Source organism: Lissotriton helveticus, chromosome 4_1, assembly GCF_964261635.1.
Source record: "Lissotriton helveticus chromosome 4_1, aLisHel1.1, whole genome shotgun sequence".
Lineage (NCBI taxonomy): Eukaryota > Metazoa > Chordata > Amphibia > Caudata > Salamandridae > Lissotriton > Lissotriton helveticus.
In genome coordinates this window covers 1,527,462,556-1,527,488,650 of record NC_136063.1, presented here as the reverse complement: position 1 = coordinate 1,527,488,650, position 26,095 = coordinate 1,527,462,556, and the positions used below count along the sequence as shown (strand labels likewise).

The 26,095-nt window shown below is 46.3% G+C and overlaps 1 protein-coding gene across 2 annotated transcripts in view; it reads right to left on the bottom strand.

Moving 5' to 3' along the window:
- The window catches only part of TWSG1 (twisted gastrulation BMP signaling modulator 1), a 129,015-nt gene extending 127,169 nt beyond the window's left edge, over positions 1–1,846 (bottom strand). Inside the window, exon 1 of one of the 2 annotated variants that reach the window (XM_078688136.1) lies at positions 1,723–1,846. The gene's annotated coding sequence lies outside the window, so the exon portion shown is untranslated. Of the gene's footprint in view, positions 1–241; positions 379–1,722 lie in introns of those variants that run through there. The other variant, XM_078688135.1, reaches the window with a different exon arrangement.
- Between the last annotated feature and the right edge of the window lie 24,249 nt (positions 1,847–26,095).

The window sequence follows — 26,095 nt, the reverse complement described above, 5'->3', positions numbered from 1 at the left end:
GTCTTTTGTCCAAGTATACGCATTAATAAGGTCCGCCTTTTTCCCTCTAAATCTTGCAAAACGAGGGTACAAATTTAAAATCGTTGCCTAGTTAAGTAAAGTAACCTTACGATGCAAATGTTTGAGTTTTAAGGGCGATGGAGATTTTCTTTAATTCGCGAGCATGGTGCTTCTTCTCCGTGTTGTTGCAAGGGTGTAAACAAAGCTTACAAGAAAGTGCTAAAGTGCAGGGGAGTTTTACCTTGTGACTGGCCGGCCTGGCCCTCCGCGCTCCTCCTCAGCGGCGAGCTTTCTCTCTTTTCCGCCGAGCCAGGAGTCGCACTTCCTTCGTGCCTGCTCGGATCCCGGAGGCGTGTTTTGGGGAGGCAGCGGCCACAGTACCTCCGCCCGAGTGCACATCGGCTCACGAGAGCAGCAGCAGCATCGCAGCCAGCTTAAAGAGACACTCGCTCCGTGCTGCAAAGCCCACGGCTCCCCCCGCCGACAAACTTTAAGAAATCCAGGAATGCTGCTGATTTCATCTCAGTCGTTAACAGCCCGCAGCGTCTCCGAACCAGCTTGCTCATGCCATAAGCATGCGCGGTATAGGGGTGTACGTGATTTTATTCAATAGTCTGAAGACTGCAAGGTGGGGTTCGGTCACTCATTAGTGCCACAAAAACGCCAGTGTTAGCATCGGCGTCTGATTTCCAAAGAAAACATTAACATCTGCGTTTGGAAGGAAAAAGTTTCGGCTTTTTTGTGTGATTATTTTCGCCATCTGCTGGGCACTACAGGAAAAACTTATTTATGTAACTGACTCGTATTTGGCAAATTAGTTTGTGGCATGAAACGTTTTACATGGCTGCGTCAGAGCACTGTTTTTCTAAACTCATCACAGAAGTATTTACGTCGTTTCTAAGCGCAGGGCACGACTGTTGCCTCTATTCTAGTTTAACGCTACTGGATTGGACGACCGGGCTACATTCAAAGGTGAGACGGTTTTGCTAAGATCCGATAGGATGACCAAAAGGTAGCCGAAGAGGTCATCTGTGAGTCATCTTCCAGTAACTCACTTCATTAATACATGCCATCAATCAACTCAACTGCGAAGGCCCTTGCGTCGGCTAAGTATACATATGTTCGTAATATATACAAACAACCATTCCATCATAAAAAGATAAATCCTCAGGAGGGGAAAAATACAACTATCCAAATATATATCATCATGTATTTAAATATTGAGAATACGTGATTGGTAAATAGTAACAAGCCAGTCGAACTGGGACAAAAATGTGACCCGGACACCAAAATAAAAGTTGCCCCCATTAGCGAGCAAGAGAGATGAAAAAGAAAATGCGACCCACATTTGCAAGTCAGAGAAGTTTTGAAGTTGTAAAGACATGCAGATGGAGTATTTTGCAAAGTACCGGGGGCTGCATGCGTTAGTGTTTGCTGCAGTCAGTGCTTGTAACAACAATACCATTTATTTATTTAATGCATTTTTATATAGCGCGGACATTGCCCGAAGGCGTCAGAGCGCTATACAATAGAACCAGTTACGTTACACGAGAAAACTGTTACACGATAGAGCGTTACAAAAATAAACAGACTAGAAAATGTAGGGTACAAAAACACAATATCCAACACTCAACACAGCAAGCAAGGGTGCGGAATGTACAAGAAAAACTTACAAATTTACAATGATGAATCATGTACATCAACAGGAAAAAAAATGCCCACCTGGCCATAAAACTCGCCAACAAACTGCTAAAATAAACGGCCCACACACTAATTTGTGAGACTAGCCCATGGGGCACTGCCTGGTTGCCTTAGACCAGTCCGACCCTAGTTACAACAAGATACATCAATTGACCGGTTTGTGGAGAGACGCTCACAACATATTCAAGCATGAATATCACAATGGCTGTGCCTGGCTCAAGGGACGGCCCTTATCTGAAAGCTTATCTGGGAAGGTGCCGGCCCCCCATTGTGTCTTAATGGTCCAATCCAAAGATCTGCTCGTGTCCTAAACAGCTGAGCATTGTCATTCCGCGCAAGGGGTGGGAGTGGGCAGATAGCACCGGTATGCTAAACACCATTCTTTACATTTTTTCGAAGTTGGGCGCTTTCTCGCTTAGTTCCAGCTGCGAACGATGAGCTCCCGAGAATCCACTGGAAGAGGCCAATTGGTAAACCAAGGTGTTGAGACTTGTGATTTCAGACCGCTGTCTCAGCGAGGGTGGGCTTTGGCCAATCTCAGGCCAGCTGCTTTGAATGAATAATTCTATGGCAGGACGGAGGCTCCGATTATGCTTACTCAATTTCTTTACTGACAAACAGCAGCCAATCAAAATGCAGTAAAGAAAAAACTACAATACCCAGAACACAGGGTAACCATAGAGTATGATAAGGTATAAATAGGGTCATAGAGGTGAACACTTCCTCTTTCTTTGCTGCTGCGCAGCCAGTTAAGTGCCTTTACATTACTCGCTTATTATTAATACTGTATAGCCTTACCGCTTGACTCATGCTTTATTGCTGGTGTCTCGTAACGCTGTGTGCGTAGTTCTGCGCTTGCATTGCCGCTTTCTGTGTACTTCAGCATTGTGCAGCGCGTCTTTATTTCTAAACCGGCTTCTGTGCCGGTGTTTCAGGAGCGTGTGCGTCACCTCCCGACAGGGTTTTTCTTAACCCGGTCTTCTTTTGTGGAGCGGGAGCGGAGCTGAAAGGGCGCGCGTCTCGCGCGCACCCTTTCTAGGCGGCAGCGGCTGTTCGTGCATGCGCGACGGTTGTTTACACGTCTCTGGCAGCGTGTACATTTTTCTCCACACGCCGCCTGTGCCTCAGCCTAATCACCATGGAAGACTTCTTCTGAGCGCCCTACTTGCTGCCGCTTGAGCTCCTTGACGCCCACAATCAATTTAAAGTTTGTGGGTTGTAAAATTATAATTAGGCTTTTGCCTAGAGTGGGAAAAAATTGTTAATTTTTCATATCGTGCGAGTCTGCTCCCTCCACATCTAATTCAGTATTTTTCACAGTGTCCCTGTGTTATCAGACTTGCGCAAGAGGTACCACTCCCCCAATTTACCAGGCTTTGCCTTTTTAAGTGTTAACCTTCACTGGGCATTCTCGACTGACCTGTCGCCATGGCAGATTACTGTGATGAAGAAGGTTATTGATATTATGAGGAGGAGGAATCCTCAACTTCATTTGATGATTTTATGGGCCAGGCGCTTTGTCAAGCAATTGCGCCTTTGAAGAAACATCTGGCAGATTATGCTGCGCAACATGGCTGGGTGCCTCCTTCCTCTGGGCGTTCCAAAAAGTCCCCAAAAAATCCACATTCCAGCCATTTTGAAAAACTTGCAAAGACCCTGTCTGCGCCTTCTGCAAAGAAGCGCAAGAAGTCCTCTCGGTCTGATCCTCCATCTGACACGGATGACGACACGTCCTCGTCTTGTTCCTCCGAGCCTTCTAAGCCTCCTCCCTCCAAAAAATCGCGTAAGGAGCATTTTGTTGACGCGCCTTCTTCCCCGCAATTGTTAACCTTCAATCCCTCTGATATTATCCACCCACATTCTTCTTCTTGGATGCCTGCCCCTGAGGTGGCTCAATACATTCAGTCCCACATCCGTCAATCTTACGACAAGGATGTAAGAGCGCGTTTGCGCTCTGAGTGCCCACGTCCTGATTTACCAAGCAAGTTGGCCGCTACTCCTGATGTGGATCCTACAATGATCACCTACATGAGAAAATATTCAAAGGACCCTACCAAAGGCCTAGATAGATCATGGCGTCTGTGCCAAGACAAACTTTTGGATCTCTTGGGCCCTCTTACGAAAATTCTGAACTTGGCTTACCAAGCCAAAGAATCTGGTTCCATCATTGACCCCGATGATCTGGTCGGTTGGTCTCAGCGGGCAATCTGTATGCTTGGCAACGCTAATTGTGCCTTGTCCACTGAGCGCCGGCGCTCTATCCTCATGAAACTAGATCCAAGACTTACGGATTTGGCCTCTTCGAAGTCGGGCCCTATGGCCCAAGGTTTACTTTTTGGTACCCCCTTCCTGAAGGAATTGTCAAACTTTGTTTCCACCTTTAGTGGCCTTGACAAAGCCCAGTATAATTTGAAAAGGGCTTTCCGGCCGGTTTTCGGCAGGGCCGGACGAAGGGGGCGTTCGTCCGGCCGTGGTTCCGACAGTGCTCCCCAGCGAGGGAACAAGTCCCAACGTGGTCAACAGCAATATTCCGCAAACAAGTCTTCCTTCTACCCCTCTAAGAGGAATAGAGGTCAACCAGGCAAAGGTGGATACTCAGGAGGTCATGGCGGACGTCAAGACTCTTCCCCATCAGGTGAGCTTGATTTCAGCTTCAAATGTAATTTTGGGGGGCAGGATTCAATTTTTTCACGACAATTGGCGTTTGATCTCAAACGATGCCTGGATTCTGGAGACGGTGAAAGGGTACAAAATAGAATTCTACTCTCGCCCTCACCAAGATCTTCGGCCTCGCCCCCTTGTTTTTTCCCAACAAGATCAGAACTTCATCTCCGCGGAAATCTCCTCTCTTTTGACAAAGGAAGCCATTACTCTTACTTCTCCTCATCCCCAAGGTTTCGTCAGCACAGTTTTTCTCGTGGAGAAAAAAGGAGGAGGATCTCGTTTAGTCCTCAATTTAAAGGACTTCAACGGGAATGTAGTTTATCGCCATTTCAAGATGGAGGGCATCCATCTTCTGCGAGATCTTCTTCAAGAAGGGGATTGGATGGTTCGTCTCGACCTAAAAGATGCTTATCTGTCAATACCGATTTATGCTCCTCATCGCAGATTCCTTCAGTTCCAATGGTTGGGCATGTGGTACGAGTACAAGGTACTTCCTTTCGGCCTGTCCTCCGCTCCGTGGTGCTTCACAAAGCTCCTTCGTCCAGTGATGGAGTCTTTGCGGTCACGCGGAGTGCGTCTTATTGTCTATCTAGACGACATTCTCCTTTTGGCTCAATGTCCTGTTCTTCTACAGTCTCACTTGCACTGGTCCATAGACCTTCTGCAATCCTTGGGTTTTCTTATCAATCCCCTGAAGTCCGACTTTTCTCCATCCCAATCTATGTCTTTCCTGGGTTTTCAGATAGACTCGGTCTCTTGTCAGCTTCTTCTTCCAGGTCAGAAGATAAGGTCCATCAAGAGAGACTTGAGATCGTTTCTTGCTCAACAGACTGTCTCGCTCAGGTCAGTAGCCAGGATTGTAGGTCTCTTATCGTCTTCCATACAAGCGATCTTTCCAGGACCTCTGCACTATTGGGCTCTTCAGCGCCTCAAAATCCGTCATTTGCAGAAGGGTCTTCGTTATTCAGATCACATCCTCCTCTCGGAGGATGCCAAAACAGAAATGAGGTGGTGGTTGGACCACATGGATTCCTGGAACGGCCGGGCTCTGTTTGGGAGGACTCCCGATGTTGTGATAGAGTCCGATGCCAGCCTTTGGGGCTGGGGAGCCCGTTGCGGATCAGTGTCAACCGGGGGTCGTTGGTCTCCGGAGGAATTGACCCTACACATCAATTGCCTGGAGCTGCTGGCGGGCTCCTTTGCGATTCGATGCCTCACCCCTCAGAAAACGAATTGTTGCATTCTTCTCCGAATGGACAATGTTTCGGCGGTTCGTTATGTGAACAAACTGGGGGGTACCAGATCCAAGCTTCTCTCGGAGATTGCGAAGGATTTTTGGCACCTTTGTCTGGAGCGCAAGATCACGATTATTGCGGAATACCTGCCGGGTTCTCGCAATCTGATCGCGGACTGGAACTTTCGTCACCTGAGAGATTTCAGCGATTGGAGACTCCATCCTCGTGTGTTCCGCAAGCTGTCCCGCTTTTGGGGGACTTGTCATCTGGATCTCTTTGCCTCCCGGCTCAACACCCAGCTTCCCCGATTCTACAGCTGGCGTCCGGATCCGGAGGCGCTTGCCACGGACGCATTTCTCCAGACGTGGCCTCGCCATCTGTGTTATGCATTCCCGCCGTTCCTCATGATTCCCCGGGTGCTGGCCCGAGCACGTCTATTCTTGTCGGAATTGATTCTAATCTCCACTCTTTGGAGGGCTCAAGCGTGGTTTCCAGTTCTTCTGGAGATGAGCTGCTCGACGCCGCTTCTACTTCCTCACATGTGGAACCTCCTGTTGGATCCGCTTTGCGAGCCTCACCCGCTGGTGCTGTCCGGGCAACTCCTTCTGGTAGCATGGAGAATTTCGGGGGACGCTGGCAAATCCAGGGCTTATCGGGCGACGCTACCAGATTTATCAATGAGGCTTGGGCACCCAACACACACAAGCGTTATGCATCAAGTTGGAAGCGCTGGTGTGATTGGTGCTCACAGCGGTCGGTGGATCCCGTTTCAGCGGATCTTTCTTTAATTCTTAATTTTCTGGCGTCCTTAGCATCCTCTGGGCTAGCCTAGAGAACGGTTAATAACTTCCGTTCGGCAATATCTGCAGGCCATGTGCCTTTTGATGGTAAACCAGCGGGAGAACATCCCCTGATCTCTAAGTTGTTAAGGGGCATCCGGATGGTAAAACCTCCTTGTCCCAAATATGTAGCCCTTTGGGATGTCTCAGTTGTTTTGCGTTTCCTGTCAGCCTGGCCTTCTAATTCTCTTTTGACACGCAAACAACTGTCAGCCAAGCTCACTATGCTTTTGTGCTTGGTCTCTTGCAAACGAGTTTCTGATGTGCGGGCCTTAGATCTCGCTGGTCGGTCTTTTTCTCCTGAAGGTGATACCTTTATTATTTCAAGGAGGACTAAGTGTAATACGCCCTCTGTCTCTTACCCTTCTTTTCCCCACAATCCTCAGTTGTGTGTGGTTCAGTGTATTAAAGATTATGAGGTAAGTACGGTGCCTTTTCGGCATGATTTACAAGGCCAATTGCTTATTGCATTGCAGAAACCTTACAAACCGGTAACTCCGGCTACTTTGGCACGTTGGTTACGTTGGCTCATGCATGAAGCGGGCATTGACATTTCTCTGTTTGGTGCTCATTCTGCTAGAGGAGCCATGGCTTCTAAAGCTTTCTCCATGGGTGCCAGCCTTCAGGACATCATGAAGGCTGCGGATTGGTCATCTGAAACTGTGTTTAAGACTTATTACTTTAAGCCTATTCTTGATGTTGCATCTGTTGTGGTGGCGAAGCTTTAAACAAGCATAATCGGAGCCTCCGTCCTGCCATAGAATGGAAAATTTGCTAACATTCGTGCCAAGAATTTTCAATTCTATTAAGGACAGGAGGCGAGGATTATCCCACCCTTATTTCATGATTGTCTTTATATAAATGCATCTTGCTTTTATACTGTATAACTCTGGTTCTTCTTTATGAAATGTTTCCCTCCCTGTAATGGTTACTATGTTCAACTTTTGGGGAACAGTTTTTACGGCCTCTGTCTCTTTTCCTCAGGCTCCGACCTTAAATGAGGTGTGCCGGGATTTTCTTCTCCTGATTGGTCTCCTGCTGTTCCTCTGGTTCTTTGAAGTTCCTTCTCCATGTCAGCCGGACGATGACCTCTCCGGGGGACTCCTTTGATGGACTGTTACCGTGATGTTGATTTACTTATTATTGACTATGGACAAAGAAAGAGGAAGTGTTCACCTCTATGACCCTATTTATACGTTATCATACTCTATGGTTACCCTGTGTTCTGGGTATTGTAGTTTTTTCTTTACTGCATTTTGATTGGCTGCTGTTTGTCAGTAAAGAAATTGAGTAAGCATAATCCTCGCCTCCTGTCCTTAATAGAATTGAAAATTCTTGGCACGAATGTTAGCAAATTTTCCATTCTACTGCCTCTTATTACAGCGTTGTAAAATTGAATGTAGCCCCTTAATCCCCGCTCTCCTACAGAAGGCCACGGCGGGGGGCGTATTCCGGCCTCTTTGTGTGGAGACGAAGTTACTCTACGTGCAGTGTTCTTTACGAACGGCTTGGCCGGTCATTCATGAAGGTGGATGATGTGTTTGTTCTGCCCCATTTGGAATGTCCGCAATAATGAACGTTGTCCTAGTCACCTAGCCCTAGTGCATCCACCTGAGCTTTAGCCAGCAAAGCCCCTCATCATCCCAGTCGGACCTCACAGGTTCTAGGCACCAAACTTAGAGGGTTAAAATGAGGGGAAACTCACAAAAAATGCCTATATTTGTTTTCAGTGCTTAATTTGAGGGGGTGCTTTCCGGTGCTTAGCACCAGCACCAACTCCTCGGCACCGGTGCTTATAGCACCAGTTAAGGGCACACTTATTTATAATGCACATGGTTTTCCCCTGACTCACAGGATGTTCAGTCACGTCGAGACTCGAACCCGGTTCCCCAGCTTCAAAATCGGCATCTCTACCCATTAGGACAAGTCCTCTCCAGGTCAGGAGGCAGTTTGCACCAGCATATTTGTTCTGCTAGCGCTGCCTCCTGAGGAGAGCCCCAGCGCTTTTTATTTTACAAACTAACCACACGCTCGTTATGACATAGCAACATTGGTGATGGTCATTGTAATAAGAGAGTGAGCAAATCACTTCCCTGATCAATACTGGGGGCCATTACCTATGTCTCTAGACTGACAGAATTTAACAAGCTGCAGGCAGCAATAGTTCGTATATGTGTATGTAGCGCTGTGGGAACGGCACACCTCTTTCCTGCAAGGGGCACTTTCATACCACGCTCGCCCCCGAAAGGCATTGAGGGACATTCTATACCTAGGTCATGGAAGTGAGTGCTGAGCTGGGGAGTTGGTGATCTTCCGATCGCTGTTAAGTTGGGCCTATTAATTCAGCTGCCTCACAATGAAGGTTGCGGTATCCTTCGACTGGTGATGTGAAAATAGCCCCAACGCTTGTTGAATGCATGCTGAAGGGCAGATTAAACTGCACTTTGATGTATCTGTGATACCTGCCGCTCGTCATTGTCTGTGGCATATTTCTCTTCAACATTCAGCAGAAGGTGGAAGCACAAACCAGCAGCCTACTGCAACCGGAGATAATGAGCAGGTGGCAGGGGCCCACTCCAAGGGCTTCGCCTCATCTGCTGACATTTTCAGGAAGCCATACAGAAAGTAATTCAGGCAGGGTTCTGTTGTGGCGGTTACGATGAACGCGAAGCTCACACTTCTCCATGTCACTGACAATCTTGGTGGTAATATGTATAAACTATCACTCTTATTTTTGGGTCTGACTCTAGCAAAATGGGATAAAGCACGGGAGTGGAAGGCCATGCCCCCCTCGGCCCTGGCTGTGTGGCAGAAGAAAATGGACCACTCCATGGGCTTGGAAGTAGCAGTTTATAGAGCGAGAGGCTGGCCACAAAAATACCCCAAGATATGTCAGGCATGGGCGGGCTATCGGGCCATTGAGTTGGAACCTGTTCATTCCATATATCAATTGGTTCAAGATGAAGGCTAGACATTCTTGGGCTGAGGGCAGGTTGGATGGATGTGGGATGAGCAATTTATTATTTGGGTTTCTTCAGTGTATTTTGATGGAATTGGGGGGGGGGGGGTGATTGTACAGGTATTTGTTTTTCTTTTCACCTTTTTTCGTATTGTTTCTTTGTAGTACATAGGCCTATTGGACCCTGTTTCTTGTCCAAATTCCCCAAAAAGTAAAAACTGTTTAATAAAACAAAGGTAAATTATTGGTGTTGTCCCCAGAGTTCCACAATTGTATTAGGGTGCGGATTGCGGAAGCAAACTGCATGTCTTATTTTGACCCTGCACAGGACTTTGAAGTCATTATTGATGCCAGAACGGATAACAAGAATCTGGCCGGGACTCAGCATTCGACATTAAAATTGATACTTGTATAGCGCACTACTCACCCGCAAGGGTCTCAAGGCGCTTGTACGAATACCGCTGTGGAACCCATCCTGGCTTTCCCTGTGAGGTGTCCACTCCTGGACACCCCCAAGGTGCAGGCCAGGCATCCTTAGCATTGTGGGGTCCGTTGTGGAGATTAAGCAAGCTATTGCCCAGAGTTGCAGAGTGGGACTCCATGATTGGAATAGGCACCGAGGCGAGAATTATCAGGTCCGTGGAATTTTGAGCCCAAGACCCGCCGAGGCGGGGAATTGAACCCTGATCTCGGGCTAGACCTCTGCATCAGGGTCTGCCTCTCTAACCATTGAGCCACACTGCAGAAGTCTGCTCATGCATATGGAGGCATACTCTCAGGATGAGAAGGAGAGCTAAGCTGTTGTATGGGCACTTCCACTTTATCCTCCATGGAAAAGTTTCAATTGCAGTAATTGATCCTTAGGCCCTTTTCAACATTTCTGCCTACCCAGAAGGTCTTAGCCTGTCTAACGCTGAAAGGTTGGGCTGAGCCTCGAGGATCATTGTTTTCACTTAGTGCAGAAACCTGAGAAGTAACACAACCCAGCAAACGTTTTATTAAAGTTTCCTTTGCCTTACAAGTCTATATAGATCTTGGCCCAAGTTTGTCCTTTTGCCCTGAGCAGTAGTGACATCATCAGATAACCACTCAAGGGACCCACACTGATTGCAGTGACTGAGCTACTCCAAACTCAGTGATGCAGCAACTTCAACAGTCAAGAAAATACATTCATATTCAGTCACCTCAGTGAGCTGAAGCCATTCTGTCAAGTACAAGGTGAGCTGGCCTGTCTTTGAAATGTACGAGGGTAGGGTTGTACAATATCCCATCTAATCAGTGCTTAATTAAAAATAAAAAAAATAAAAAAACATAAGTACCAGGGCTGTCGTCAGGAGGCCAATGCAGCTTGCACCACATGTTGCCCCTGCCATGCTGTCAATGATAGTAACACCACAACTATTAATCATCACACTCCTACAAGTGTGACAATTTGGACTATTTCAGGCCTCCAAAGCCATAAGAATGACTTGGGCTGCAGGTAATTGTCATTTTTAATGGATATTGAATTAACAATGACCTGTTTTTATGGTCATCTCGAAATTAGCCACACAGCGCCACCTTGGGTAGACTGTTTCAACCGCCGGTGTTCACATTTAAGTGCAGGTGCCAAGCACCGGAAACTACCGGCTCAAATTAAGCACTGCATATAATACAAATGAACATGCACTTCACTTGCACAGAGGACAGGCCGATATCTTACCCACACACAAGATCCAGAGTCCGTCTTGCATGATATGACATAGGCCCATGAACACAAAAAAAATCTGAACATTGACATGTAAATCCTTAGCAGAAAATATGGAGTTTGATTTAGCAACAAAGCAATCCTATGTTTATGTTTAGGATTGGTAAAGTGAATGGCTACCAAGGGCTTCCCCGTGCTGGTGAGTGCTGGACTGGGTGACTATGCTTGGTAAACAGGTTACTGGGGGAACAAACAGATCTTGAGTTTTTTTTCTAAAGATGATTCATCTTCCAGTAGTCTTATTCTGAGTGTCAGACTGTTTCATTACTTTGGGACCAGGTGTGAAAATGATCTTTTGCCCCATCTCACTCTTTGCACTCTGCACTAATGTCATTGTTCACGAGCAATATTGAAAATATACACAGGGGACACTTTGTACCATTTTCAGTGCTCGTGTAAACTGGTCAAAATACATGGGGGGCATATAACACAAGCCCCAGTGTCAGTGTAAGTGAAGCCTAAGCCATGGCACATTATAGTCACAAATGGCCTGACACACTCAATGCCACACTGGAACATATGGGGGCAGATTTACAAGCCCCTTGTGTGAATTTTGCGCCGATGTTGCATCACTTTTGTGACGCAGCTGAGGCGTAAAAGTTGCGGCCCATTTACAACGTGACGCATCTAGGGAGATGCGTCATGTTGTAAAGCCCTGCATGACATTATACCTGCGTCAGGTATAATGTATGCAAGGTAGGCGTTCCCACGCATGAAAGCCTCGTAAAAGTGACGCAGTGAAATCTACAAGATTTCCCTGTGTGACTTTTAAGACGCCACTGCGTCAAAACCTTACGCCTGCTTCAAGCAGGCGTAAGGAGATACTCAGTGCATTGGGAATAGGCTGCAACACGCATTGCTGGCGTTGCATTGTGCTTGCGTCACGACCCCAGCAATGCGTGACTTTTTCGTCAACAGATGCATCAGATTTTTCGGCGCATCTGTCAATCCTTGCGCCATGGTGTGCCGTATTGTAAATACAAAAACAACAAGTGATGGACTGAATGTGGATCAATGTCACACACTCCCCCAGTCAAAAGATCTGGGCCCAAATCCATCATTTTTTTGCACTCCACACCACCCTGGGTTAGACAATGGCGATATGCAAATCAGCACTGACCCTGTTGCCCCATGGGAACAGTCCAGTCTGAACTACAAAAGCCATGTCCTTCCCAGAACGGAATCAAGCATCCGAGGACCGGGCCGGTTTCGAGGTAACACCTCTCTTCAGCCCGGCTAGCTTGACTCCAAGTGGTGTGGAGTGCCTGGGACCCACGTCTGGGCATCCCCAGCGCACTTAGGGCGGCAATTGCAAAAACAACAAGTGATGGACTGAATGTGGATCAATGTCACACACTCCCCCAGTCAAAAGATCTGGGCCCAAATCCATCATTTTTTTGCACTCCACACCACCCTGGGTTAGACAATGGCGATATGCAAATCAGCACTGACCCTGTTGCCCCATGGGAACAGTCCAGTCTGAACTACAAAAGCCATGTCCTTCCCAGAACGGAATCAAGCATCCGAGGACCGGGCCGGTTTCGAGGTAACACCTCTCTTCAGCCCGGCTAGCTTGACTCCAAGTGGTGTGGAGTGCAAAAAAATGATGGATTTGGGCCCAGATCTTTTGACTGGGGGAGTGTGTGACATTGATCCACATTCAGTCCATCACTTGTTGTTTTTTGCAATTGCCGCCCTAAGTGCGCTGGGGATGCCCAGACGTGGGTCCCAGGCACTCCACACCACTTGGAGTCAAGCTAGCCGGGCTGAAGAGAGGTGTTACCTCGAAACCGGTCCGGTCCTCGGATGCTTGATTCCGGTCTGGGAAAGATATGGCTGTTGTAGTTCGGACTGGACTGTTCCCATGGGGCAACAGGGTCAGAGCTGATTTGCATAAAGCCATTATCTGACCCAGGGTGGTGTGGAGTGCAAAAAAACGATGGATTTGGGCCCAGATCTTTTGACTGGGGGAGTGTGTGACATTGATCCACATTCAGTCCATCACTTGTTGTTTTTTGCAATTGCCGCCCTAAGTGCGCTGGGGATGCCCAGACGTGGGTCCCAGGCACTCCACACCACTTGGAGTCAAGCTAGCCGGGCTGAAGAGAGGTGTTACCTCGAAACCGGTCCGGTCCTCGGATGCTTGATTCCGGTCTGGGAAAGATATGGCTGTTGTAGTTCGGACTGGACTGTTCCCATGGGGCAACAGGGTCAGAGCTGATTTGCATAAAGCCATTATCTGACCCAGGGTGGTGTGGAGTGCAAAAAAACGATGGATTTGGGCCCAGATCTTTTGACTGGGGGAGTGTGTGACATTGATCCACATTCAGTCCATCACTTGTTGTTTTTTGCAATTGCCGCCCTAAGTGCGCTGGGGATGCCCAGACGTGGGTCCCAGGCACTCCACACCACTTGGAGTCAAGCTAGCCGGGCTGAAGAGAGGTGTTACCTCGAAACCGGTCCGGTCCTCGGATGCTTGATTCCGGTCTGGGAAAGATATGGCTGTTGTAGTTCGGACTGGACTGTTCCCATGGGGCAACAGGGTCAGAGCTGATTTGCATAAAGCCATTATCTGACCCAGGGTGGTGTGGAGTGCAAAAAAACGATGGATTTGGGCCCAGATCTTTTGACTGGGGGAGTGTGTGACATTGATCCACATTCAGTCCATCACTTGTTGTTTTTTGCAATTGCCGCCCTAAGTGCGCTGGGGATGCCCAGACGTGGGTCCCAGGCACTCCACACCACTTGGAGTCAAGCTAGCCGGGCTGAAGAGAGGTGTTACCTCGAAACCGGTCCGGTCCTCGGATGCTTGATTCCGGTCTGGGAAAGATATGGCTGTTGTAGTTCGGACTGGACTGTTCCCATGGGGCAACAGGGTCAGAGCTGATTTGCATAAAGCCATTATCTGACCCAGGGTGGTGTGGAGTGCAAAAAAACGATGGATTTGGGCCCAGATCTTTTGACTGGGGGAGTGTGTGACATTGATCCACATTCAGTCCATCACTTGTTGTTTTTTGCAATTGCCGCCCTAAGTGCGCTGGGGATGCCCAGACGTGGGTCCCAGGCACTCCACACCACTTGGAGTCAAGCTAGCCGGGCTGAAGAGAGGTGTTACCTCGAAACCGGTCCGGTCCTCGGATGCTTGATTCCGGTCTGGGAAAGATATGGCTGTTGTAGTTCGGACTGGACTGTTCCCATGGGGCAACAGGGTCAGAGCTGATTTGCATAAAGCCATTATCTGACCCAGGGTGGTGTGGAGTGCAAAAAAACGATGGATTTGGGCCCAGATCTTTTGACTGGGGGAGTGTGTGACATTGATCCACATTCAGTCCATCACTTGTTGTTTTTTGCAATTGCCGCCCTAAGTGCGCTGGGGATGCCCAGACGTGGGTCCCAGGCACTCCACACCACTTGGAGTCAAGCTAGCCGGGCTGAAGAGAGGTGTTACCTCGAAACCGGTCCGGTCCTCGGATGCTTGATTCCGGTCTGGGAAAGATATGGCTGTTGTAGTTCGGACTGGACTGTTCCCATGGGGCAACAGGGTCAGAGCTGATTTGCATAAAGCCATTATCTGACCCAGGGTGGTGTGGAGTGCAAAAAACGATGGATTTGGGCCCAGATCTTTTGACTGGGGGAGTGTGTGACATTGATCCACATTCAGTCCATCACTTGTTGTTTTTTGGTATTGTAAATACGGCACATCGATGGTGACGCAAGGGTTTTGCATGGTGGCGCAGGGAAAGTGACGCATCTTTACATATGCGTCACTTTCTTGTAAATCTGCCCCCTAGAGTTTAACTTGGCAACAAATCACTTTGCACCATTTTTCGTATTTTTGGACAATGGATGAAAAAACACACACAAAACACACACAAGAAATACACACAACACACTCGTAGGTCGGCATGGCCAGACCCATGCTTTGGCAGATTATAAATATACTTGACAATATGTAGTGTTTTTTTCCCAGAAGTGTCGTCACTTTCCTATGCGTGACCTCAATGGTGAAATTACTAGTAGACTCACCTAACTGGTAAATTTACTAGTAGTGCAATGTTATGGATGGTAACCTTTGGAATTTTAATCACAAAGACAATTTCTTTTTAACACTGTCCATCATTCTCAGTTATTACACAAGATTCCCAGTAAGGTAATTTCTCTGTTAATCACTTTGACAACAATAAAAGCAGTTTCTTTGGGTGTGTTTTTCATCAGTCTATCACTCCATCTCATAGAAATTAATGAAGAAAGGGGCTTAAAATAAAACTCCACTGGAAATAATGTTAAAATAGATTACATTACTTTAAAATATAAATAAATATACATGTAAAAATTATAAAAATAAAACCTGTTTATTTAATTACAAAATATCTTAACCATTTTTAATTTAAAATTATAGATTACATTTTTATAAAATATAACATTTTGTTTTAAGTAATTCTATACAATACTTTTAATAATTATTGATGCATAGTCAAAATATTTGCTTTACTTTAAGTGGCAGTTTATTTTTAATTTAATCTTCATAAAAATAATTGTAATTCATTTAATATATTAAAATTATTTTAATTTGTAATAAAACATTACATTTATAGTGCTGTGGCAATCTTTTCTTTTGTGCTACATTTAAAATAAATACCTAAAAGTGACAATAATATTTAACATAAAACTATTTTTTACAGTTTTTTTCCCCAAGTTTAATAAACTTTTTTTTTGCTGTTCTTCATGCTTTACTATACGGAGATCTCCACCACCGTTATCCTGACTAATAATAAGTATGTTTATTTTTTATATGTTTACATTAAATTTAATTTATTTATATTTTTAACTGTTTTAAATAATGTAATTCATTTTATTATTTGCGATGGGTTTTCATTTTAAGTGCCTACCTCCATTACTTTTTCTAGGAGGGTGTTACAGTACCAATGATTGGCGTGGTGCTGGACTTACTATGTTATGTTATGTTATGTGCGCACTCTTTTATAGCGCACGGCTACCCACGAGGGTGTCCCGGCGCTTTAGCAAAGAGATCAGAGACCAAAATGTCCATACAGCAACTCATAGGTGGTCATGGAGATCACGCAGAAAAGAGCCACGTCTTCAGCTCCTTTCTAAAAATAAGAAGACTGATGGCTGTCCGCAAAGAAATCGGGAGCCCATTCCAATGGAGGGCCGCTAAATAGCGGAAGGACCGACCACCCATCCGGGCGCGTTTGATAGGCGGGACCACAATCGTGGCTGATGAAGCCGATCGCAACGTCCTCCTTGGTACATAAAAAGCCATTCTCTTCTTAATATACTCAGGGCCTACAGAGTGAAGGGCCTTAAACGCCAAAGTAAGAGTTTTAAAAATAACTCTTTTAGAAATAGGGAGCCAATGTAACTCCTTGAGCAGATTGGAGGCTCTGGCTCTGCGTGGAAGGCCAAAGATAGCCCTTGCAGCTGAATTCTGTACTATCTGCAATCTTGCCAGCAAATATTTCGGCAGACCCACATACAAGGCATTAGCATAATCAAATCGTGATCCGACTAATGCCTGGACTACAATTTTCTTGTATTGCAGTGATAGCATCGGTAAGAATTTTCTAAGCATCCTCAAGATGCTAAAGCATTTCCCTGATAATGCATTGATCTGGGATCTAAAGGACAGGTCAGTGTCACAGATCACACCAAGATTTTTGGCCTGCATTGATACCGTCTCGGGAGGAAACATGTCCTGAGGCCACCAGGATTTCCAGCATGGGTCAGGAGCACAACCAAAAAAAAGCAACTCAGACTTGTCTGAGTTGCACTTTAGGCTACTACAGCTCTGATCTGCTTTGGGTCCCCTTTTGGGCAGTTTGTGATTTACTGTGGGTTATTCTTTCAGAATTCTTCAGAAGCTCTCCCTAGCGAGGGGAACTGGGGCTGCGAGCGACTGCTGTGTACAAAAACGAGCAAATCTGGATTTATAATTTTAATAGTATCGTGATTACCGCATTTTGAGCGCTTTTAACTCGTTTTTAAAATTGTTTGTAATTCATCTCTGGGGGCTTTAAAATTAAGGGGAATTGTACCTTAGGCACTCTGACACCCTAAACACCTCTCTTCTTCTTTTAAATCCGCCCTACCGCTCCTTAGCTGACACTCGGCGGCGGTGGGCGCCATCTTGAGTGAGGCAGTCGGGGAGAGCGCTCTAGTCGCGCCCTACTCCCACCCTCCTTCCTCCCTACATAATGTGTAAAGCAACCAGACGGCGCAGCGGGCTGGCGCAGCGGGCGCGCCGGATACGCGCCGAAGCCGCGCCTAAGCCAAGCCCGTCTGCGCCCGTCCGCGCCAAGACCGCGCTAGGCGCAGGACACGCTGTTTCCACTTCCCCTGTACTCAGGTACGACTCTTCCGAGCTGCTGTCTATGCGCCACACCCTTCCTAGTCCTTCCTGTTGTGTGCATTCCTTTTCCGACCACCTTTGGGGCCCTTACTTCTGCCGCCAGTGTGGTTGGTCATCTTCCAACCCCTTCAGCCCCATTCCTCCCCCTCTCCCTTTTCCTCGGCATAAGACAGCCTCCTTTAATGGTGGCCTTATCAATGCCAGATCCTTAGCGCGACACGAACAAGACATCCATGACCTTATCATAGCAGCCAATCTAGATGCCTTGTTCATCACTGAATCTTGGTTGCATGATGCTTCAAATCCCGATCTTGCCACCGCTCTCCCCCCTGATTACACCATCCTCAGGCGAGACAGACCCATTGGTCGGGGAGGCGGATTGGCCATTATTGTAAAAAAAGCACTTAAGTGCCACACTTTTGATCTGGCCTCTTTCAAGGACTGTGAATCCCTGGGATTTGTTATTCAAACCAGTTTCTCCTCCGCTTTTTCAGGAGCACTTGTCTATCGCCCCCCCGGAAATGCCACTACATTCTTGGACTCCCTTGATGAAACTCTGGCAGCTTTTCTTATCCATTACCCCACCTTCACTCTTTTTGGAGACTTCAATCTTCATCTGGAATCTGATACTGACCCCCACACTCTCAATTTCCGCCATTCACTGGAGATTTTTGGTCTTTCCCAATTAGTCTCCCTTCCTACCCATTGTGCCGGGCACACCTTGGACGGCATTTGTACAAACCTGATTTCCTTAGATGCCGCCACCCCCGTGCCACAAATATGGACAGATCACTGTCTCATTCCCTTCTCCATCAATAACAAAACCTTGCCCCCTCCTCCCATTAAACTCTCTCACACCCCCTTCCCTGTTAATTGGAAAAAGGTAGCTGAGTACATCAAACTCAATCCACAACCGGCAGTACCCCCCCCTTCCATCATGGGTGACGCCTCATTAGATTCCACAAACTTCCACCTGTGGATTGAGAGAGTAATCTCTGTCAATGCAAAATCCGTCAGCCAAAAACCCGTCCGAGGAAAAAAGAAACCCAATGCCCCCTGGTATACTCCGGCCCTCGCTGACTGCCACCTCAAGTGTAGGCTTTTGGAGAGAGAATGGAGGAAAACCTACAATTCAACGTCCAGATCCACTTACATTCTCCAGAGAAAGCAATATCTTTCCGATATAAAAAAAGCAAAAAAGGCATTCTTCACTTTAGCAATAGATTCAGCTAAACAGAAACAACAAACGATTTTCAATATCGTAAAATCTTTTACTCATCCCAAAGCACTGGCACTTGAAATCCCCCCCTCACAAGCCCTCTGTGATCAAATTGCTGATTTCTTTGAGGAGAAAATTAATAATATCCATAAGGACTTCCCCCCTGCTCCTATTCCAATCCAAGAGTCTGACACATCTATTCCCTCACTAAACCAATTCACAGCAGTCTCCCTATTGCAAACGCACAAAGCCATACTAGCCTGCAAATCAGGTGCACCCACAGATTCCTGCCCCCCAGTCATCTTGCACCACCTTATTGAGTCCGTCAACCCTCTAATCAATGCGATTGTGAACGAATCCCTTGACTCCGGTATTGTTCCTATTGAGTGGAAGAAGGCCACAGTCAAGCCCCTCATGAAAAAGCAAAATAAATCCCCTACTGATTTGTCCAATATGCGCCCAATCTCACTTCTCCCTGCGCTAGGCAAAATCACCGAGCAACTAGTCCATGAGGAATTAAAGAATTTTGTGGAAAATCAATGTATCTTGCACCCACAGCAATCCGGTTTCCGCTCCGGCCACTCCACAGAGACCGCTTTGATTGAGTTGTCAGACACCATCAAGTTCTTGCAGGATGAGGGCAGGCAGGCCGTCCTCATCCTGCTCGACCTAACCGCGGCCTTCGACACCATCTCGCACACTATTCTAATCAATAGGATGCGTGAGATTGGTGTCTCGGGCTCCGCACTTGCTTGGATTACATCATTTCTGTCCAATCGCTCTCAAACGATCTCCTTAGGCCCCTTTATTTCCGGTGAACGATCCATCATCTCAGGGGTACCCCAGGGTTCTATCCTGAGCCCCCTCTTTTTTAATGTGTATATGGCCCCCCTTCTCACGTTGATTGAATCATATGGGATTCTCGTGACATCCTACGCTGATGACACCCAGCTTGTCGTCACTATCGATAAAAGACTTCCGGATGCCGCCATCAAATTCCAAAACTGTCTGTCAGAAGTCTTTTCTTGGCTCAACCTGCACCATTTAAAATGCAACAGCGCCAAAACAGAAATAATTCCCCTCGGTAAAGGCACATTCTTTTCCCCCAAAGACTGGTGGCCTCATAACTCCGAAGCACCACCTAGCGCGGTTGTCTCAGCCCGCAACTTGGGTGTTCAATTTGATGCTTCCCTCAGCTTCGATGAACATGTGCGCATTACCGCAGGGCGCTGTTTCAGTTTGATCAGGCAATTAAAGAAATTTTTTAATTTTTTGCCTATCATTGCCAGGAAATCAGTCGCGGTGGCGCTTATCCTCTCCCGGCTGGATTATTGTAACGGCCTCTTAGCAGGTATCAAGAAGTCCTCTCTGAAAAAACTACAAACTGTCCAACATGCAGCAGCCAGGCTTGTTTTGAAACTCCCCCGCAGGTCCTCGGCCTCTGCAGCCCTCAACGCCCTCCACTGGCTGCCCCTCCATAAGAGAATCCTATTCAAGCTCTTAGTTACTGTATTTAAAGCTAACAGGTGCATGGGTCCATCCTACCTGATTAAGCGCTTCCAGCGTTACAATCCAACTCGCTGTTTGAGGTCATCTGGCGCCAACTTCATCTCTGAACCCCGTATAAAATTAAAATCCAAGGGTGGAAAGACCTTTTCTTTTCTGGCGGCCAAGGCATGGAACCGCCGCCCCCCCAGCCTTAGGCACGCCCCCTCTGAAAGCCTATTTAGGAAATCCTTGAAAACATGGATTTATTCTCAGTCCGACTCTTCAGTTCTCGCAGCTATTTGATCCATGCCCCCCATAGACGACCTTCTGTTGTGCTTAGCGCCAAGATGCTCCCTCCGGAGCGAAAGTTAGCGCTTTATAAATGACAATAAATATCAAATATCAAATTCTTTTGTGAATGGGTGCATGTTGTTACCTAAACCCCTTGCTTAACTTCCCTAAATCCCTCCTTACTTCTCCCTAATCCTCTACTCTACAGTAATAGACATTCCTCATTTTCCAGCCACTCCACCCTGTCCCTCTCACATTTACTACTAAAACATATACTTCCCCCCCAAAGTTCTATATATTGAAAAAGAAAGCAACGAAAATTGTGGTAGCAATATCGTAAAGTTAGGATACAGACATTCAGTGACAAACTCCTAACTGTTGTTAAGAATCCTGAGACCCCCAGTGTTCTAGCCAACATTCACAGAACAGTGGCAAAATCCAGAGCTCCATTGCTACAAAACATCGTAATTAGTACCCACAATAGAGTACACCGCTCACCCGATATGCATTTCACTTTCTGCAGATTTTTGTCGTTTTGTTCGGACAACCCCTACTTTCATAGACCACCCTTTGAGCCTGCATACATCTCAGGTTGGTTTCTAAGTTCTCAATAATGTCACTTCTGAATGGCTCCGAGACAAAGCAGTTCGGATGATACAAGTTCTTTTCAGATCAAAATGGTCTACTCGGTGCTAACATAAATGAGTTCTGTTCCTTGACTTGTTAGTTGTCTGGATGCTCGCCTGATAGTACTCAGGAATACACAGCTCTCCACTAATCATGTTTTTGCTTTCTTTCAGATTACCGAATATTGGGTTTTGTCACTTTACTGGATGTTGGACCCTTCACGCTGGAAGGTCGGATTGATGATGTAGTCAAAACAGGAGTGGCAAGACAGAAGATTCTTTCATAGTTAGAAGTAAGTCTGGGTTCGGTAGGCAAAGTGAAATCATCACATTACTGTGTGGTTTATATAGATACTGTACACAAGATAGCCTGGCTCCAATGAAATGTTGTATTTATGTGAAATTCCTTGTACTTGAAGGTCTCGGTGGAGGATACCATCCAGTCTAGAAATGGGCCGGAAAGCAAGGAAATCATTTTCAGACTAAATGCATTCTTGGAATGGGAAATGGGGAATTAACCAAAGTGGTACATGATGAGGGGCAGTCGCATTAGCAGGGACGTTTGGCTGGGGGAAACTCAGAAGTGCTACCACAGCTCTAAAAATGGAAGAGCTGGGGTTCTGGGTTGTCATAAGAAGGGTCTTGGAGCAGGGCCTGTTATTACTCTTCCCCCCCCAAAAGCCCTCCAACAACTCTCGGTTTTTCTGGTTATTGTAGATAAAATTCCTTAAGCAGGCTGGGGGCCTGATGGACATAAGATAAGGATTCCCATTGCCTTTTTTCGGCACCATATCCTTTCCAATCTATTTTATAATACAGATAGTCTCATGCGTGTTTATAATCTAATATGTTCTTTACCTCAAATTCTTCATGGTCCTTGATTATGATGGGAAGGAATCTTACATCTTGTAGGTGATATCACAGGTTTTGAAAGTTTGCAGGCACGTCTAGCTACCTAGCTACTGGGATTATGCCCCACTGATGGAGTGGAGGCCGATGTACTGAGGCTGACACTTATCAGGCTCTCAGAATTGAAGGTAGTTGAGAGCCATACCTTGTCGTCCACTATGTAAGATGATTCTCCAAGGCGTTTTTTTATCTGCTTGGTTCCATTCTTTGACCATGGCTAGATGAAACCAAGGGGCCTATTAGGATCTCGGGCAGATCGCCACTGCTGGGCTGGCAGTGGCCACCGCCGGCCCGGCGCTGGCGATCGCCCGCCAAATGTTCCTGTGTCATCCCCGCCATATTAGTATTGCGAGTGGCACCGCGGCGGACGGACAAACCGTCCGCTGCTTTTCCGCCAGTAGGATTGCTGGCTGGGCGGAAAAGGCACACAATATGGTGGCGGTCCCTTGCAGGCACCGCCATCCATATTATGATGTGTGCGTGTGGGGCATGCCTTTTCATGGCGGAGACTTTGGGGACCCGTTGAAGGGTACTGGGGTGTGGGGGTGGATGGCTGCACTTGTGGCGTACCCATGGTACCCCCCTTCATTGGTATGCACAAGGTGGCAGGCACTGCACGGTGCCTGTCACGCTGTGCATGCCAATGCACAACATACATATTTTACATTGCGGCGGGTGCAGCTTACATCACCACCCGCCTCAATGTAAAAGGTGCGGGATGCGGCCGCCAGGGTGGCGGTCACATCCTAATTGGCATAGCGGGACCACCGCACCTCTGGCGGTCGGTCTCGTTTGCCGTTACGGTGGTTAGCGGACAAAGTCCGCCCGCCATCGTAATGGGGCCCTTAGTATCTTCTCATAAGTGTTAAAGGTGTTCCTCTACCACTGGTACTCCATTCTCAATAGGGTGGGTAAATTGAGACATCTTAGGGTAGTAACCTAAATTACAATATAAATGGTGGCAAGCACATGGATGTATGGTCTCCGTTGTTATAGGCGACTTCTGCTGCCCAAAGAATGTTTAACCAATCCTGAGCCAAGGTTAGGAGATAAAAGCACAATAACTGTTCTAGTTTGATTTGACTCTTTTGGAATTAAAATCTGTCCGAGACAAACGTTCACTGCCAGAGAAGCACATAGTGCAGTTCTGAAGTGTAAGAATAATTAGTGTCTCCATCTGAGATTACCATTGCAGGAAGGCCATGGATATAACATAACCTGTATTTGTAAAGTGCACATTCACCCTTGGGTATCTTGGCACTGAATAACAGATGTTTATTGTTACCCAACTCAATGGTACTCATTTCATCATCCTCAGATGGATGAAAGGCTGAGTGGACCCCCGAGATTTGAACCTATGACCATGAGGTAAAATACAGGCGCCTGCAGCGGTCGCATTAGTCCACTGAGCCACCAGATTGGGCTTGTACTGCATTTGTGAGTACCACTGGCACCAATTATTTTGCAGATGAGTTTGGATAGGGACAAGAAGTGTGCTGCCTTTGTCTAATAATCTATTGTTATTTTGATGGCTTCCCTAGACGTAGCCCTGGACAACTATACTATAAAATCCATCAAGGTATTATACCATAGACTTAACAGTATAGGAATAGGATAGAAAAAGCCCTTGGGCAGAGTGTGACCGTTACTTTCTGCACACACAAAACATGGTTGGATATACTCTTGGACAAGTATGGCACCCGAAAATGACTGAAGTAATTTCAAATTTTTTTGCTCACCTAAGTAGCCAGTCAAAACCGAGTCATGACACAATGTATAGCTTCCTTCACAAATTGTAGGGTTGGGACACATAATTTATATCATTGAAAGGGTGAGCAATCCCTCTGTTTACATTGCAAATCCTCAGTTAATTTTTTTTCTTTTTTTGTGAATGTAGAGAACTGTCTGTAGAGCCAATAACCATGTGGACGCCATTACTAATCCCTGAAATCTAGAGCTGGAAATAATTATTGTTTTCAGTGTTTGTATAAGCTAAGTGGGCAAGGCATCTGCTCTTCTCCTCACCTGGTCTATAGATTATGATAACATTGTATCATCATTGCGTCCTCAGGACAGGGTTGTGCTTCTCCTGTACAGGTGGTGAAAGGTGTCGACATTTTGGAGCATCCTCATTGGGTGCGGAAGATACTGGATTCTTACTGTCTTGACCTCTACCAGAACACTGTGTTCTATTTTGTTCTTTCCATGCAGGGGAAAGCAGAGTGTGATCTTTTACTACCCTGGGGGCACGGCATGTTCGGAAGGCTGCTGGTCTAGAGAACATGGTGACAATTAGACAGCCCCAATACATTAGTCTGTGAAATATGGGCTTTTTATTTTGAAGCTAATTTGTGTTCCGACCCGGGGTTATGTTTATCAAGTTTCTAAATCAAGATGGTTGACTGATTGTTTCAGTTCTACCCACCCCAATCCGTTATGGCGCCCATATATACTGTTCTTATATCATTTCCTGTGCCCATCTTTTCTCTACAAAAGGGAGATCTGAAGAGCATATTTTCTACGGGTTCATCACTCCCTTGTTTCTTTTTTTGTTCCTTTTTCCATTTTTGTGCTTGTGTCCTGAGGATACTTTAATTTCTGTCCCAATTCAGTCCTATTTGTGCCCGTTTTTCTCTCGCACCACCATTCCTGGTGGGTCTTCTGGCTCTTCTCTGGCTTCATCTTTGACCTCACACCTGGAAAACTCCATCTTGTCTCTAGTGGTTTTTTTTTTAAACTACTTTTTCCTCCAGTTTACGTTTACTTCCTGCAGAGTGTAAAATCCATCAGGTACATTAATTGTGTGGAGCAAATAGGCTACTGGAATGTGTGGCCTCTACTTTAGGCAAGGCAGGTCGAAGAAAGACCACACTTGCATCAAGCTATCACAATTTTATTTTAGCATCCAAGGCAGTTGTCAGAAGGACAAGGCACAGGTGGCATTGAGGAATTTGAGGTTACGGGGGTCAGTGTAAATCATGACGGTGTGGCAAGTGCACAAAGGATAATGTCTTGATTCCTCAAAATCGTCGTAGATAGCGGACAGCTCTCATTTTGCGATAATTTTATTATGCTGGCAATGAAATAATAAGCCATCGAGTGTAATAGCAAGTTTCATGATCCCTTTCATGATAGCACCCCCCCTTGAAGGCATCAACCTCTACTATGAAGAGTTGAGTAATATTGGGATGGTGCAAAATGGGCACAGTAGTAAATCGCTCCTTCGCAGTGGTAAAAATATTTCCAGCAACTGAAATGATACCTTTTTGGGAAGCGGCCTGGTGACTGGGGTCTCAAATTAAGTGCCTATAAAAGTCGGAGAATCATAAAAATCTTTGTGCTTCACACACAAGTCTGGGCAAAGGGCAGATTAGGATTACATCTGCTTTCTTGGAGCCCTTGTTAATACCTATTGGGCAGAGAATGTACCCCAGAATTCAACTTGGGATGTGAAAGACACATTTCTCAAGCTTGACATAGAGGCTGTGAGTTTACAACTGCAAAATGACTTCTACATCTTTCAGGTGTTCTTGTTCATGCTTGAATAAAGAAAAATGTCATCAGTATATGCATTACAAAACATGTCTTTAAAATCCCTCGACACTTCAATTATGACAAATTGAAAAGATGCAGGGGTATTGCAGAGTCCAAAATGCGTGACCTTTTATTCATAGAGGTCATACTTGGTACAGAACCTGTTTTTTCATTCTGTAGCTCATGGATTTGCACTATGTGACACGCACCCCACATATCAAAGTTGGCGTAAATGTATGCTTCTTTGACCTGGTCCAGTAATATCGGAATTAGTAGTAATGCTCACCTATTTTTCAAGGTAACTGTGTTCAAGGTTCAATAATTGATACAGGTTCAGCGCCCCCTTCCGTTCCAAGGTATGAAGAGAACAGGATGACACTGGGGACTGAGTGCTGAATAAATCCAGTGGCTAAGTATCCATCTAAGTAATGTTATAGATATTTGTTTTCTGCTTTAGTCAGTATATTCTACTGCAATGCACTCAGCCCCCAGGATTAGGTTTATTCTGCAGTT